This window comes from Glycine max, chromosome 8 (assembly GCF_000004515.6).
Source record: "Glycine max cultivar Williams 82 chromosome 8, Glycine_max_v4.0, whole genome shotgun sequence".
Lineage (NCBI taxonomy): Eukaryota > Viridiplantae > Streptophyta > Magnoliopsida > Fabales > Fabaceae > Glycine > Glycine max.
Genome location: NC_038244.2, coordinates 29048870 through 29062808, shown reverse-complemented (window position 1 = coordinate 29062808; position 13939 = coordinate 29048870).

Sequence of the window (13939 nt, the reverse complement as noted above, 5' to 3'; positions counted from 1 at the left end):
CAAATTTCAGGAGGAAGAGTGGGTGAGGCCCAAACTAGATGGGGTCAGCTTTAAAGCCATTGGACAACAACACAATGATAGATTGACGAGGCCATTCACAGAAAAAGAAATTAAGGATGCGATGTGGGAAGTTATCAAGGTTGATGTGCTTCACTTCATGGTTGAGTTTGTTTGTTCATGGAACTTTCCCGAAGGGGTGTAATGCATCCTTCATTGCTCTCATCCCCAAGGTAAACGACCTGCAAAAACCTAAATGAATACATACCTATTTCTCTTATAGGTAGCATATACAAAATTGCAGCATGTGGTTGGGAAAGAAAATGGCAGCAGTTTTAAAAAATGGAGATGCTGGTGGATCTCTTTAACTTGGAGTATATGGCAGCATCAGAATAAGATTGTTTTTGAAGAGGAAAATTTTAATGATAGTAAGATATTGGAGGATGCTATATTTCTCTGCTGGACTTGGCTAAAAAGTCTTGATAAAGGTTTTGACATGCCTTTTTACCACTGGTCCAGCAACATGAAGGAGACATTTATGTGATTAGGGTGGGATAATTCTACTAGTGGGGGTAGTTGTGGGATAAGTATAATGTAAGAATTATGGTTTCTTAATTCATGTTATATACTATGTATTAGGACACCATAGTCCTACTCAAACTGGCCAATGTGTAAACTCCTTAGTACAACTTGTACTGATTAATATATAATACAATATTATTTTTGCTGATTAAAAAAAATATTGGGAGGCAACTGAGAATTGAAGCTCCCAACAGAGTAAGTTATTGAGACATGGTCTCAATTTCAGTCTCACCAATGCAGTTCAAGGATATTGCATATATATTCCTGGTCCCCTTAAAGTTGTTTTCATATGCAATTCAATACAATTTCATTCTATTTTGAGATGTGACATTCTTAATGTAGTTGTTATTGAGGTTATAGGAATATTGGGTACTGGTTTAATTGAGAAATGCTTAATCCTCCTCCTAAATCATCCGAATAATCCTCCTCCTCCTCAAGAGTTGACATCTGTCAACTTGATTGTTCATAAAATATTAATTTATCAGAGTTATCAAGCCTCAATAGCAAAGAACGGATCAGAGTTATCAAGCCATGCTGGTAGTATTCTATACCTCTTCCTTCAGAAAACTATTCACTTGCCCTTTCTAAGTACCCACTTAAATGAACTAGATTCTTAATATATACACTTTGACAATGCATATATCAAGGTAGAGCTGTCAAAATGGTCCTAGGCCCTAGGGCCAGTCCACTTGGCCATCCATAATGGGGAGTTGCTAGGTGCACCCAGCAATATTGCTGGTGCAGCCAGCAATTTATTGAAACTACCATTTTGCCCTTTAAAATAAAATTATAAAAACCGCGAATGTAATTTCCGGAAGACTTTTTTTCGAACAGATTCTTCTTCTCTCCCGGAACACAGCTTCTTCTTCTCTCCCGGAACAGCTTCTTCTTCTCCCGGAACCTGCTTCTTCTTCTCTTCTCCGTGAAGCTTCTTCTCCGCGAGGCGCGCCAAGGCTTTCTTCTTCTTCTCCGCGAACAGGTTAGTTCCCCTTCCCCTTACCCTTAGCTTGTAATGTGCATCACTGTTAGCATAGCAATGGAACCTTAGGGTAGAAGACGAGAGGGGAGAAGACGAGAGTATGCCGGAAAAAATGGTGGAAAAGGCTGACGGAGAAGTCTTCCGGAAGACCCGTTAGGGGTTCTTCCGGAAGTTCCGGAAGAACATTTTCCGGAAAGTTTCCGGAAGAAGTGTTCTTTCGGAAGTAACCAAACGTCTTCCGGAAGAACACTTCTTCCGGAAGACTCCCGGAAAACCTCTTCCGGGAACTTTCCGGAAGAAATGGTTCATCCGGAAGAATTCCGGAAGAACTTTCAAATTTCCGGAAGACCTTTCCGGAAGAACCCCTTCTTCCGGAAGTGGTTTTTTTGTTTTTTTTTGTGTTTTTTTTTATAAATTTTTTTAAACAGAAATTGTTTTGTTTTTTTTAAAATGAATTATTTTATTTATTTTGGTTATTTTGTTTTTTAGATTTTATGTAAAATGAAGTTTGGGTTTTTGATGTCATATTTTTTTATAATTTAAATTGTGTATTTTTACTAAATATTAATTTGTAAATTAATTTTTTTTTTATAAAAGTAGTTGTGTTTGTTTTTGTTTATTGTTTATTTTTTTAAATTAGTGTTTCTTTAAAAATGAAGTTGTCTATTTTTATAATTAAAGTTGTGTGTTTTGGAAGTTTAATAAAAATACTAATTTTTTATAATTAATTAGTTTATTTTATTATAAATGAAGTATTTTATTTACTAAAAAAATTGTGGATGTTTACTAAATAATTTTTTTTACATTAGTTGTTTAATTTTTTTTTAAAATTAAGTTGTGGATGTTTAGTAATGAATTATTTTTATATTAGTTGTGTTTTGTTTTTATAAATGAAGTTGTTTATTTTTTTTAAAAAAAATTAACTTGTGGATGTTTACTAAGTAATTTAGTTGTGTTTTTTTTTAGAAATGAAGTTTCTTATTTTTTTTTAAATTAAGAGTTGGATGTTTACTAATTAATTTTTTTTACATTAGTTGTGTTTTTTTTTTATAAATGAAGTTGTTTAATTTTTATAAAAAAAATTAAGTTGTGCATGTTTATTAATAATTTTTTTTACATTAGTTGTTTTTTTTATATAAATGAAGTTGTTTAATTTTTTAAAAAAAAATTAGGTCGTGTATGTGTGAAAATAATTTGATTTATGTTAGTCTTATTTGTTTATAAATAAAGTTGATTTTTTATAAAGAAAATTGTGTATATTTTGACCGAAAAAAATACGTGTTCGACATGATTTACAGATCATGGCCAGAACACGAGGTTTAGGTCGTGCCATAGGTAGAGTTGTAGGCAGAGATAGAGCTGCTGACGAGGATGCTGGCGATGTTCCCGAGAGGCGTAGGCCTACTGCCTCAGCCCGTAGGCTACGCGTTCATCAGATGACTACGGAGGGACGTGATATGGCTGAGGACGTCGCTGACATGACTGATGATGTCCCTGAGCAGCCTACGGAGGCACCTGAGATGCGTGCGGACGCACAGGGTGCTGATAGTGGTGAGGGGTCAGATGGTGATGATGCTGCAGAGGGATTCCCTGGTGGTCCACGTGACCCGTCAGTGCTCACATCATTTGCCGAGCATGTTGCACATGCCGTGTGGAGTGGACAGGTATTTTAATTTGTTAATTATTTGTCATTGTTTATTTATTTGTTTATGATTAATTTTTTTTAATAATTGTATAATTTGTACTTCAAATCAGGAACGTCCTAATTTGAAGTTAGTGTCACATGGGAGGAAGGTGACACTGATTGGGAGGCCAGTGCCTGAGATTGAAGGCCTGGTGGCTGCCACAGGATTAAGTCCACTGATAGATTGTTCAGTTATTAATGGTGATCCTGGACTTATATCCGCATTTGTGGAGAGGTGGCACAGTGAGACTAGCACCTTCCACCTTCCTGTAGGAGAGCTGACGATCACATTGGATGATGTGTCGTCCATTCTACATTTGCCCATCACTGGCGCCTTGCACAGTTTCCACGCTCTTTCTACGGAGGAGGCCAAATTCTTGCTCACGGAGTTGCTGGAAGTGTCTGCGGAGGAGGCCAGAGCCGAGACAACACTCACACGTGGAGCATATGTACGATTAGGATGGGTTCGTGACATTTATGAGACCAGATGTCAGGCCCGGCGGTGGATTGTCGCAGCTCGCGCTTATCTGCTGCACCTTGTCGGTTGCACTCTTTTTGCTAATAAGAGTGCAACATACGTGCATGTGGTCCACCTTGACGCTTTCCGGGACCTCGCTCATAGTGGTGGTTACGCTTGGGGGGTTGCCACGCTGGTTCATATGTATGACCAGTTAGATGAGGCTTGTAGGACCACCACCCGACAGCTTGCGGGGTACTTGACGCTACTTCAGGTAAATTTTGTGTTTATTAATATGTTAGGTTCGATTATGATTTAAACATGTTTTTATGTTATGTTAACCTCAATTATTGTGTAGTGCTGGATCTATGAGCACTTCCCTAGTGTGCATCAGTGTGTGACTGACGATACATACCAGGAGACGTCCCCACGTGCTTCCCGGTGGTTGACGTCGAAGGCGCACATGAAGGGCATCACAGGAGCACCCTACAGGGCACGTTGTGATGGTTTGACCGTCACAGATGTGTCCTGGTTGCCGTACACAGAGCATCGGGGTGTTAGGGCGTTTCAGGAGATTTCATCGTTCCAGGGTCAGCTCAGATGGGGTCCTATGATCGTCACAGTTCGACCGGAGAGGGTGGTACGCCAGTTCGGTTACATCCAGAGCATCCCTCCGCCGCCTGTTAGTGCACGATTGTCACAGGATCAGATAGATGACAGGTGGATGGAGTTTGCGGATCACTTACTACCTGCGGGTCAGCCTTGTCTAGTGCCTGGGCAGGTATCTGCGGATTACATTGAGTGGTTTTTCCGCATATCTCACCCTTTCATGACACCGACCCAGGCAGCTGACCAGCAGAGGGATGCACCAGCTGCAGACCCTGAGGACTACATACAGCCGCCCAGCCCCCAGGTTCCAGTGGCATTTGACCCCCCTCCATATGTGGTAAGATTATTTGCGCGTTTAATGTTTTATGAGTTGTTGTTTATTTTGAATTTCATAATAAATGTTTTTACTGACTTTGACAGGATGATTACGAGGGATATGAGGCGATTGCACAGAGGTTGGAGCGTGTGCTCAACCTTAGGATAGTCACTGCAGGCACAGAGTTATATGACATTATGCAGGACTGCCTAACGATCGCGAGAGGGGGACCCAGTGCTGATGGGACGGTCAGGGCTCGTCAGAGACACCGCACGGACCATTGATCATTGTATTTATTTTGTTGTGTTGTAGTTGACATGAATATTTGTAATTATTACAGTTTTTGTTTAATATAGTTGACGTGTTTTGCACAGTTTATTATTTTATAATATAGTTTGTTATTCCGATTGTTTGTGGTCCTTAAGCGAAGTTTACGGTTGTTTTAAATTTATTTTTAAAAAAAGGGAACCTAGAATCATGAGTTTTGTTTGTAAGAATTACATAAAAAATAAAAGTTTTTAAAATGATTAATAATTCATAAGTGAACCCTTTTTCCATGTTCAAGTACCCATGTTTGTAAGAATTACATAAATGAACCATTTTTCCATGTTTGTAAGAATTACATAAAAAACATAAGTTTTTAGAATCATGAGTTTTGTTTGTAAGAATTACATAAATGAACCCTTTTTCCATGTTCAAGTACCCATGTTTGGGATTTTTTTGCATGGGTGTGCCTGTGCCCTGAGACAATGGAGGGCGGCCATTTCTCAAGTTTGGACGTCAAAGAATCCAAAAAAAATAGTCCCGTTCCCCGGTTCCGTCAACTAACACGTCAAAACAAAGCCTCAAAATCCAAAAAAATAGGAAATGAACCCTTTTTCCATGTTCAAGTACCCATGTTTGGGATTTTTTTGCGTGGGTGTGCCTGTGCCCTGAGACAATGGAGGGCGGCCATTTCTCATGTTTGGACGTCAAAGAATCCAAAAAAAATAGTCCCGTTCCCCGGTTCCGTCAACTAACACGTCAAAACAAAGCCTCAAAATCCAAAAAAATAGGAAATGAACCCTTTTTCCATGTTCAAGTACCCATGTTTGGGATTTTTTTGCGTGGGTGTGCCTGTGCCCTGAGACAATGGAGGGCGGCCATTTCTCATGTTTGGACGTCAAAGAATCCAAAAAAAATAGTCCCGTTCCCTGGTTCCGTCAACTAACACGTCAAAACAAAGCCTCAAAATCCAAAAAAATAGGAAATGAACCCTTTTAACAATTTATTTTTTGGACCACTGAAACAACACATTCAACTTTATTATGGGAATTAAACACGCCGTAAACAGATAAAGGTTACATCAACGAAAAAACAAAAAATTAAACATCACATTCAGTTGTTTAGCGACGTCCCACTGACCTCATCTTCAACATATTTAGTAAAGACAGCTAAAATTTCTATTGGTCCATATTTTTTCCAGTAGTTAGATTGTACTAACACCTTCAGAAGTTCTTCGTTGGTGATCAGCTCATTTATTTCATATTTTATAACCGTATCTGAATACTCAAACCGAGCTGGTTGGCGGAAAAACAATCGTCTTACCGTTTGTGATTCGTGAATTCCAAGAGGGGGAATCCCTTTAGGTGCAACTTGCTTGATTATATTCTTCAGTTCATCGATGGTACATGTTGAAGGAATTTGAAATTTCTTAGGATTTTTTCCTGTGAACGCGCATCCAACAAATTTGTTCTGCGGTGGCATGTTCCATTTCCCGTTGTAATACAGGATCGCGTCATGAGTACGAGGCATAGTGCGTTCAAGTAAGTTTATTATTCCATCTGGTGTTCTTCCAACGGTGCATAATAACTCAATCGAACCAACACAAGAAAATTGATCATTACACATTAACATTGTGTTGACATCGTCATCATTTATCAATTTGATACACTCAAAGCGAATTTGGTTACCTGTATCGGTGAATGGCTTCCGGTAGTGAATTTCATCCAAAAATTGTTTGTCGGATAGCTGAAGGGTATTGTGTATTCTGGTTTTTAGGCTTGCAAAATCACACCTATTTGGTACTCGAATGGGCACCGGAGTTGAATTTTGGAAGTAAACCCCAGTATCATTGTGAATAATCGATCCATTTGGATAAATGAAAGCCAACCTTGAGTTGACAATCGTCTGACTGCTAGTTTCTCCTAGAAATGCCATAGTTTGTGTTTCAGTTGGGAGATTATTTGAAAGCAAGATATTGTGTGATTTAGTAGCCTAGTCTGCCATATATATAGATGGTTGTGACCGAGCCTTTGTTTACAAAAAAATAGACACGCGTAAATGTGTAGTCAAGTTAGCCAATGTGTTGTCGCTAATGTGTAGTCAAGTCAACCAATGTGTTGTCGAGCGACTGCTAGTTTCAAAATGTGTATTGAAGTCAGCCAATGTGTTGTCACGCTCAAACTGTAATACGCATGCATGTCATTATGTGTTGTCAATTATGACAATGATGTATGCTGCACGCGTAAATGATTTTTGTTGGACCAACAATTTCCTTGCTTAACCAAACGAGTAAACCAAACGAGTAGTTGATAATATTAATTGGTTAGTAACGGGTTACAACAAATTATATCGTATAATGAATACAATTAAATAAACAATGTTTAGTCTTCATTTAGGTCTACATAGTGTGTTTTGAATGACATCAAGCTTGTGTATTGTTGCATTCTACTAATATATGGAATTGCCCATTGCTTTGCCTGAGAATAACAATTGCTTGACCACAACAGCGCTGGGGGCGGCAACGGACAATGGTCTTTCAAATAAACCTGTTGTACATGAACAAACATTATATCATGCGCTGACCGTGCCAAACGAACCAGCGAAGTCATTGCATAATTGTTACACTAACTATATTCAATGTACCTGAACAAAATGATTTCCAAACACGTGACCGACACATATGATGCGGTGGCCAGAAGAGTCAGGTGGTGGTTGACTTCTAAGAGGGAAAAATGTCATGCTTTGTTGTTGGGACAACGATACAAGGATTGCGTTATACCGTGAAGCAATCACATATCCCATGTCTGTTATATCCATCCACTTGTCCACACTAACCTGAATGAATCAAACATACACATGTAAGTAAGACGGATCACGCTTTGTGGATGTTTGACTTCTGTTCATCGGTTTCTTCGGTGCACCTTTAGTGTTCACCTTTGACGGAGGAGGGTACATAGAAATATGATCAAGGTATGCGATTTCTCGAAGTTTACTCTTCAGAGTTACTTTGCCAGCCACATCAAGTTCATCAAACCTTTTAGATATGACCTCTATTTCTTCCTTGATGGTGACTTCCGTCTCACATAACCCTTGGTCTGAAAAGCAAAGTCTCCTCAAAAAAAGATGGACTGACTCCAATGGGATGCTGCTAGCAGTATACCTAGAAAGCTCACATGCACAAGGAAGTCCATGCGTGCTTCTCATCACACAACCACAAGAAGAGAGATTGTTGCCGAGATAACATAGACGGTCAATCTCAGAAGCAATCTGATTTAAAGCATCCCTCGAAACCATCCCAAGAAGCCTCTTGTATAAGGTTTTTTTATATACATGGCCAACCACATGCGTACTGGTTTCAAAGGATGCTTTAATTTCGACGTGTTGCAGCGTGATCATGTTGTTCATGGCATCCCAAACACTACATAGGTCTCCAACGCTATTTTGTAGTACTCTTTTGAGAGCCCAATGAGCTGATTCAACCCTACATTTAAAATACACAACAAACATGAAAATATACAACAATTAAATACCATTTAATATTAATCGTTACTAAAAAATAAAATCAGTTGTTAATACCTATTTGTTGTTGTGTTGCCTAGGTGCATGACCTTATTCGTCCATGCTGTAATAAATTTTTCCTTGTGGGGGATAATCCATGTGTCGTTAACATGGTCAACGAACATCGGCCAAGGCAAACAAGCAACTTGAAACTTCTGATGTGACTCATGGAACTCGTATTCAGACGGACAATCAACCAAAGTACCCCAGCTATTCATTACATAGTCCCACGCATTTTTTTCCCCGATTAAAGATTTGCACTTCGCCTTCACATTCTTAACGATATGAAACCTGCACAACAAATTAGTAGACTCGGGAAACACAGTTTTCACTGCATTCATCAGTGCTAGGTCTCTGTCAGTGACAATAACAAGAGGGAGGCGATCGTGTCTTAAAAATAGGCCTCGAAATCGTTCCAAAGCCCATACAATATTATTAACACGCTCAGCCTCCAAATATGCAAACCCAGCAGAGAATGTCATCGCCGTTGGTGTCACTCCAACAAAGTCAAGTAGTGGGAGTCTGTACCTGTTTGTTTTGTAGGTACTGTCTATAAAAAACACCAGATGACATGCATTGCATAACTTTACTGCATCTGGGTGACACCAAAACAGATCACGCACCACAACTTCATCCTTCAATCTATGCCAATGAATGTATTGATCACGTTCGAGAAGCTTCATCAGATGCTGCATTTCGGTATCAGCTCCTCTTATTGAAGAACGATATGCACTTCTTGCATTGTAAATTTGCTTTATCGTGGTGTAACTGTCGGCATTGTGTTCCTTCAACGTTAGCAAGATGTTTTTCGGTTTCACCATCGACTTTGTCATATCAGCAATAATTTTCTTTTCTTCCTTAGTCAATCGCCCGGCGTATGGATGTCCAACTAAGGACTTCGCCAATTCATGATTATGAATCCCACAGATCAACTTCACCATCCAACCTTCCCCTCCACGCACTGGTTTCCCACGAAGCCTGAAGGGACAACCACATTTCCTACTCCCGGTGTCTTTTCTAACGAATTCTTTATTTCTACACTTGTACGTACCACTCCTTTCACACCCAATTAACACAAATGAACTTCTTCCTCTGCTACCGATCTCTGTGTCAGATCTCATAATCACTGCAACAAATCCATTTTCATGGGCAACTGTTCGAGCCCATTGCAAAACATCATCTCGAGTAGCGAATACCTACAACGCAACCCTAACATATTAATTTTCATACAAACCATCAATTCAACCAATGACTCAAATTATCTATGATTACCTGAGATGTATTAAAAGCATTTGAACAATCAACATGTGATTCATTCACTCCACATTCTTCTTGATTATCATAATCATAATCCATATGCACTTCTTGTGACATCGCAAAGTCATACCTCCATTGATCTTCGTCCATCTTAAGGACATATGCATCATACACAAGTACATTCAAATTATCATATAACCACATCCAAAAATTTACAACACCTTAAATAACAAACATATTAATAGCACATATGCATCATACACGACTATATTAAAATTATCATATAACCACTAATACAAATATATTCTAAATTTATAACTACATTATTTAATTAAACTAAACTTATCACTATAATAAACAACTAATAAAACATTTTTGTACCATTATACATTTAAGTTACCTAAATCATTTAATATTTTACCTAATTAAATCAATAATCCACAACATATATAAAACAGAAATAAAAAAAATTATAAAACAGAAATATATATATATATACCATTATAAAACAAAACAATTATAATCCACAATATATATCATTATACCTAATTAAACCAATAATTCATTATTAACTAACAGAAATATATATATATATATATAAATTATAAAACAGAAATTAAAAAAAATTGCTAATAATTTAACATTCCGGAAGAAGGTCTTCCGGAAGTTACGAATGCAAATTCCGGAAGACCTTCTTCCGGAAGTAGTTTCCAGAAGCACTTCTTTCGGAATTGGCCTTCGTAACTTCCGGAAGTGGTCATTCCGGACCTTCCTCCTTTTGTGCCTAAAATTTCTTCCGGATACACTTTTTACTGTTTTTCTTCTCTAAAAACTAACTGGAAAACGAAATAAACGCGTACCTCCGACGAAATAGGAACAACAGCCACTAATAAAACTTCAAATACGAAACACGGGACCACCAAATCTTCAAATACTTCACTTCACGGGACCACCAACAGACTGCAGAAGGGACCACCACCGAAACAATAGCAAACGGAAGAAACAAACAAAGCAAACGGAAGAAGAAACAAAGCAAACGGAAGAAGAAACAAAGAAAGCGCAGTAAAACACAGCCTCAACACGTTAATTTAAAGAAATTTACACAAGGGCAAAATCGTCATTACATACGCATTAAATATTATTTTATTTTTACTTATTATTATAAAATGAAAATTCTTTTTTCTTCATTTTGTTATAAAACAATAATCACGTTTACGAATTAATTATTTTTTATGGTTTAAATTAATATTTGACATGCGCGTAAAAAACTAATTATAAATATTAGTCATAATTACGTTCACTAATTATTTAATTATTTATGTATAATAGTATTAATTATTTTATAAATTAGTTTATGCAATTAAAAGTAAATTATTACAAAATAAAATATTTAAAAATAAAAAAAACTAACTTCCGAAAGAAGCTTCTTCCGGAAGACAATGGAAATCTTCCGGAAGAAGCTTCTTCCGGGAACATTCCGGATGACGTTCTTCCGGAAGTTGTCTGTGAGTACTTCCGGAAGACACAAATTCTTCTTCCGGAAGAAGGTTCTTCCGGAAAAGTTCCGGAAATAATTTTTCCGGAAAGTTTCCGGAAGAATCTTCTTCCGGAAGAAGAATTGCTGAAGGGCAGTTTCGCCACTTCACTGTTTGCTGGGTGCACGTAGCAACTCCCTCCATAATGGCTCTAGTGGGCCTTAGATTTTTTGTCGACCTCAACTAAGGTTGTTTTTGGCCGACCTCATTCAGGTTTATTTTGGCTGACTTTAACTTGAGAATTAAAAAAGTATTCCATAATATTAAACTCAAGGCCCACGGGCTACCCCTAGCTCTATGGGCTTTTGGGGCTTTTTAGCCATGTGGGCTTTTTGATGAGGGTTGTTTTTGGTCCTGTGGGCCTTTTGACACTTGGCCCACATAGCTTGGGTCAGGCCGTGCCAATCGGGCCATTTTGACGACTCTATATCAAGATTCCATAGGGTAACCAGTACATCTACTTTGCCTAAAAAAGATCCTATTACATGAATAAACTTAAAATAATTGCTATACTCCAGGACCAAGCCAAGGATGAGCAATAATTGCTTTCCCTGTGCATAAATCACTAGCATACCAACAAAAGCTATATAGCATATTGTGTTCCTAAAAATTAGAGGGAATGAAAAGTAAGTTAGGGTGGTCCTAAAAATATCTGAGAGGAATCACAAAATAATTCAAGTGAAATTAAAGTGCTTAGATCTAAGGATAATAGCAAAGAGGGGACAAAAAATGCAACAACATATGACTTTCTCTGGCATATACTCCTTTCCCGCTCTGTTGAAGCTTCGCATCTCTGCATCGTCGAGACCGGAAGCCCTACAACACCACACCATCACTTCCACTTCCTCGCTCACTCTCTTTTTCTCAACTCTACCTTGTCGCTTGCCCTCCTCTTATGCTCTATACCGATGACAGCTTCAACGCCTTAGAGTTAGAGCCCATCCGCCTCCTCAGCCACTGATAAAGGTCCGGGAAACCAACCTTGATGTGCATTTGAAGGGGTGTGTAGTCGTGTAAGCACTGCAGAGTTTTATTTTTGGCTTAGGGAGAGTGAAAGGGTAGATATGGAAAAGAAAATCCTTTTACAAAAGGTGAAATTAATTAATATTTTATGAATAACCAAGTGGACAGATGTCAACTCTTAAGGAGGAGGAGAATTATTCAAATGATTTAGGAGAAGGATTAAGCATTTCTCGGTTTAATTATTTTGAGCTCTTTGTACTAAGCCATCAAATTTTTGTTGAGAGTAGCTAATTTGTTAGAGGTATTTTGTTATCTCTATAAATAAAACCCATACTCAATCTCACTTGTATATCTTTAATCAATCATTTTTACACAATGTTGTTCTATAATACTCCTCATTTGTATTTTTAGCTCTATGGTGTATGGCCACAATTCGTTAGTGTCACTTGAGTTTTTCCTCAAACTATCCCATCTCAGAATTCTGATAACTTTAAATAAAGCATGTCAATCGTCCAGTTTCAAACCATCATCTATACTGCATTATAACTTATATGGCCTGGAAATACAACAGAAAAGCCACTTAGATGACTTTTCTCAAACAATATTGGGAGGCAACTGAGAATTGAAGCTCCCAACACTCTCACCAATGCAGTTCAATACAACTTCATTCTATTTAGAGATGGACACTGTTAGGGAAGAAGGTCAAGGTCAGCCTCAAACTGAACCTAGACCTTTATTAGTGTATAGGAGGAGGAATAAAACTCAACAAGGGTAGTTAATACTGTTAGAGGCAGTTAGGGAAGTTAAAAGAAGGATAAATAGATCCTCGAGAAGGTAGTTAGGATCATCATTGAGTAGTGTTGTTAAGCAAGAAGTGTCCTTGTGTGAGAGAAGAGGGTTTCTCTGTGTTCCTTTGTAATTCTGCAAATCAATAAACCAGAAGAACATTCCATTTGGTCTTCAATCAAACACCTATCTCTCTCTATCTCTTTCTCTTTACTTAGCTAACATTAGCAGAGGATTCCCAACAGACACAAAAATCATCATCTTATCACCGCTCTCACCTTCCCTCACAAACTCCCCAACCTCCTTCTCAACAATCCCACACATTCCATAAATCTATTTTTAGCTAGAATGGATTTGTGAGCCAGCAGCCAGTACTTAACAGATTAATTAACTGTGTTAAATGAGATTTAATCGAGCTACTAAATTGATTGACAATTTTCAAATCAAGGATCCTTTTGTTGCTTTACTAATTTTAAAGACTTATTTTTGCTAGATTCTTACAATTTCAAGGACCAAAATGGTGATTCATTTCTTATTTTCTAATTAAATTTAAATAATATTTTCTAATTAAGATAGTTTAGAAACCAAAATAAAAATAATTTTAAATTTAGATGTTTTAAAATTTCAGGTTTAATTTGATAAAAGTTATCTAGAATGTATACGATCAATTTTAATAACAGAACTTCAAGTATTATTTAGTATCAAATAAAAACTATCTAATTAATGTGATAAAAAGAAATCAATTACTCTTTTAATTAAAAATAATTATCATGATATGTAGACCTATAGTTTTCTTCTCTTTGAACAGAGGTTATAGTAATTTCTCAATTTAATCAGGGGAGAATATACTTTGATATTGTTAAATATTCTTTTGAGCTAAGAAATTCTTCAGTTCAAATGTAAAGTTAAAAAAATTATTATTTTTATTATAATTATTATAATATTAAAATAG